Below are 5303 nucleotides of genomic sequence, written 5' to 3'. Positions count from 1 at the left end.
TATTATTATTATTGTTATTATTATTATTATTATCATTATTATTATGATAATAATAAAATTATGATAATGATAACAATAATAATAACAATAACAACAATAATAATAATGATAATGACTATGATAATGATAATGGTAATAATGATGATGATAATATTAACATTGATGCCAATGATAATAATGACAATAACAAGAATAATGATGATAATAACAAGGATAATGATAACGATAATGATTATAATAATCAATATCATGATAATGATAAAGACAACGCCTTTTACAACCACTACTACTGCTACATCTACTGCTGCTGCTGTTACTAATACTACTATTACTACTGCTAACTGGGACTGCTACCACTACTGATGATATTTGTTGACGTTATCAATTTGTATTCGTGTCATTGCTAAGTGAAGGCAGCGTTCTGTAAAGAAAATGTCTTCCATTCTTATTCCTATTGTAATTTTATTCCTATTGTCGTTGTTGCCATTATCGTTATCATCATTACCATTATTATCAACACGATTATAAATATTACCATTATTATTAGTAGTATTTGTGGTTGTAGTAAAAATAGTAGTATCATTATTCATATCACTATCACTGTTCTTATCCTTATTCTTCTCATTATTCTTATTCATAATGTTACCAAAATTATCACTGGAATTCTTATTGTCATGTGGTGTTGGTTTCCAGATTTAATTTATGCATCTATTCTGCGTACTTCGCTGTGATTTTTTCCGTGTTTATTTTTTTATCGCGTCAGAACTATATGGTAAATAATTATTTTTGTGTATACCATTATCATCTCCATTGTTATCATTATTATCATTATTGTCATTATTATCATCATAATCATTATTGTCATTATTATCATAATCATTATTGTCATTATTATCATCATAATCATTATTGTCATTATTATCATAATCATTATTGTCATTATTATCATCATAATCATTATTGTCATTATTATCATCATAATCATTATTGTCATTATTATTATCATTATTGTCTTTATTATCATTGTCATTTTTATCATTATTGTCATTATTATCATTGTCATTTTTATCATTATTGTCATTATTATCATTATTGTCATTATTATCATTGTCATTTTTATCATTATTGTCATTATCATTATTGTCATTATCATCATTATTGTCATTATCATTATTATCATTATCATTATCATCATCATTATTATTATTATCATTATTATCATTATTGTCATTATTATCATTATCATTATTATCATCATTATTATTATCACCATTATCATTATTATTATCATTATCATTATCATTATTATCATTATCATTACTATTATTATCATAATCATTATTATTATTATCATTATTATTATTATCACCACATAAAAAATCATTGACGATAGTAATAATAATATCAATTACAATTTTTTTTTTATTTACATAACTATGTCGTCGCTCGTTTTAATATATTTCTAAGTCAACGATGGCTCTAGTTTCAGTTTCAATCATTTCCTATTTGAATAGTTTTCAAACAAAACAGCTGAAGAAATACTACATCATGCATAGGAGTCGAGTTTTCATTGTAGAAAGGGGTATGAATGACGATGCAACAATCTAATTATTTTACTGGGAAACCAATACAAATATGAACATTTGGAAGTGACAAGCATGTTACGAGTGAACGACGAAACAGGAACCGTACGCAGCAACCCATCCACATACCGCTTGTGTTCCCGCGACGCCCAAAATAAACAAAACAGTTTCGGCGGAAGGTAAACACGTTTTTCATCGTGGGTTTTTTCTACCACTGTATCTTAAGACTAGTATATATTCTTTTTTTTTGGAATCAGAGTAACCGTGTGTTTATAAGTATATATTTCGCTTTTTCATCATCGTTCCCAGTTTAATACCAGGATGCCACTGGAGGAAGAAGCAAGGGTACACGTCTAAACTTTTCAAGGGGACCTTCACAGGGGCAACTTGTCCAAAACTTGAATTTAAACTATGTACATACATACATACCCTTCTGTTTGTTTGTATTTGTCATTCATTATATTATGGTGTGTCGATAAATTTATATGCTAAGAAAGGTCGTTAAAGTGGGAGGAAGGCATCTCATGACAGACTAATTGCATCATTTACCGAATAACCTGGCACTTTGCGCGAGAACAAATACATACTGTATTCATTAAATATCAGTAACCGGCACGGAATTTCTATGAGTAGCTATAATTCACATCGTTAGCTATCTGGGGACTCAGGGGATGCAATGCACCAAGACCTTCTGAAGGTATATCAGGGACTGCCAATGTGTACTCGGTGCGATGGAAGTCAGGATATTTGGACAGTTAAATAAACCAGTGAGATCCAAAACGTCTCTGATATTGTTTTAGCTTGCTGCGCCACCAATAGTATTACGTGAATGTTCAAAATTGTTGCATATGACCTGGTAGGTAAATAGGAAAACTCAGTATCCGTTTAACATCTTCTTTGGTTGGACGATCGAAGAGAAGGATATAATAAGACAGCGTGATATAGGGGCATAGAGTCTACGAGCAGAGCGAGGGTCACCTCTGACCTAGTTCCTCTCCATAGCAGGCAATCGCCCTTTGTCACGTGACCTCTCTGTCAATCGCTGCGAGCGGGTGGCCGTTGAGTCAGGTGAAGCGATGCTTTGCTCTTGCGGCGGCGTCAGGTAAAGCATTGCCGAGGGCTTCGACAGCTGATCTATGGCGTTATCCTGATTAATGCACCTTTATATCTGTGGTGCGACTCCGTTAAATACGCCTTTATAAGGATATGAGTGAGCATCCCCTTGACAATGGTTAGTCTCATCTATAGAAATGACACCCCTTCAGCCTGACATAATAAATACATATTGGTTTGGTCTTCATTAACATCGTCTCTGCGTAAAAGCTAAAAAAAAAATGTTAACCATCTTTTCGCCAGATTGAATACCACAACCGTCCACCTATTTTGGCTTTCAAAAAGAAAGAACATAAATGGGCATCTAAATAGAAAAAGTAGTTTTCCTATTTCATAGAGTAATGACTACCATGACAGGGTTGCAAATTATACCAAAGATGTCCGTATTTTACGCTCTAATAGAAGGTACAACTAAAAGCTTTGTTACTATATAGCTTTACCCTTCGAACTTTGAGGAATTTCAAAGTGTTTAACTGCACATTCTAAGAAAGTTTTATTACTTTTGTGTTTCTTAAGCCATCTTTGACTTAGAAATATATTAAAACGAGCGACGATATATTGTTGATGTGTAAATTTGAAAGAATTGTTGTCACTGTTATTATTATTACTATCACGGTCAATGACTTTTATGTGGTGATAATAATAACAATTAGTACAATTAACGAACAAGTTTTAGACTTTGTATGTACCAGGATTTCACTCGGAATACACAAGGACTAAGATGTACACTTAAGAGGGGTGAGGGGTTACCAGCGGACACACTCAGGGCGCCAGAAGATCCGAGTGGCCCCATTTTAGGCCGGGACACTTAGGGAAAGGCCCGTGCGAAACTAGACTTCGGAAATGCCAATGAACTGAACTGAACCATTGGTAGGGTCGAGGGTACAATTATTTGGATATGTCTGGCTTAATCTGGCAGCTTTGACAGATCCCCAGAAATTGCTACTGTTGCCCATTAGTTTAGGACAAACACACATACAACATATATAAATATGCATATATAGATACATAGACAGATATATAGATAGACACACACACACACTACTGTTAAGGAAAATATGAAACGTTGTAGAAAGCACAAATATGGAATGATGGTACTTTTAGAATTGGGTACTCCAAAAGAGTATTATTATCCTTGCTCTAGTATACATACGTGCTTACTCAACAGTGAATTAGGAGGCCCACATGTAGTTGATCACAATCGTATTCCCAGTCAGCTCTTTGTTAGATGATAATATGATATGTAAAATGGGTGCTTCGTTTGACCTTACTGTATTATCAACCATATAAAAACAAATGAAAAAAATCAGACCACTGATATTAGTACGATTTCTGAGTATATCTTCGTGCTCAGGTGAGTGTATCACACTTCACACCCGTCTTCTCGTAATGCCATCTCTTTGCTTTTCAAGGAACTGAAATTATATAGAATAGACTTATGGGAGTTGGACGCCATTGCCCTTTTTCCACAGTCGTGTATATTTATCAACAAAACACTCGACTTCTTTATCTTAAAACTTCCATTCATTCCACATGTCCATGATTTATGAAACTCACATCGGACTAATGTGCGTGAGGCTAAAATGTCCATCAATAAAAATAGTACTTCAGCGAGCCATGTTTATCCAGTTAATATAATCATTATATTGGATGAACATTATAATAAAGTCTATAAAGTCTTACTAGTCTTTCATTGATCTCTTTCTGAATTGGTAGCAGCCACCGATGTCAATTTGGCAAGTTTCTAAAAGTTTGGTATGTAGTATCTTCATTTACTACGATACATACGTCCTCATTCTGTAAGACACCAACATTAATATTTAGTTCTTATTCGGACAGATAACATTTTGGAAATACTCTTTTGAGCAGAAGATAAATTGGCACTTTCTTCACTGCAGGCTGGTCTCACACAACACACAGCGCACAGGAAATTTTCTTCTTCTTGCAGTATCCACCCCATTCCTTAATTCTGTCTGATTCCTTCAATTATCAGGCATTCCAGAATTCATAAGCCATGGTATACTACTCTAAACTTGTGTAAGTCACCCTTTCTCGAGTGAAGATCATTGTTTTCTTTGACGAAAGGAAGGACTGAGTGGGAATTTCTGGGGAACTAAAGATGAAAGTTTATATTTAGGAAACCAAGTTACTCAGTCTGCTCTTTCAAACCAGATAAATAATTTCTTTCTTCATAAATCAGACATTCCGTTATTAGTAGCCATTGGATATTTAGATGTTGTAGCATATATTCCTGTCTTTATCAATATTGTAGACGCTATTTATGAAGTAGAAGATAGGCGCGATTGTATGGAAACTACCATACATGGGATTATACGGATAAATTCTTTGCTTAATTCTTTAGCTTTCGTATTCTTTTTGTGTTTCAAATATTAGGCGTTATGCAGTAGATACATAACGCTGGCTTGGAAATTCAGCAGAACCCCTCTGTTAAATGCATTTCTTTAGCACTCTCTCTTGGGGTAAGATTGTTATAAATAGAATTCTATTCCTGTCACAAATAGCTTTTTTTCTGGACTAAGATACTGTATTATGTTCTCATCTTACCATGAGAAGCTTTGAAAACAATACTTTATTTGTTTCAATTTA

Source organism: Penaeus vannamei, chromosome 10, assembly GCF_042767895.1.
Source record: "Penaeus vannamei isolate JL-2024 chromosome 10, ASM4276789v1, whole genome shotgun sequence".
NCBI classification, from domain to species: domain Eukaryota; kingdom Metazoa; phylum Arthropoda; class Malacostraca; order Decapoda; family Penaeidae; genus Penaeus; species Penaeus vannamei.
This window is presented reverse-complemented; position numbering follows the sequence as displayed.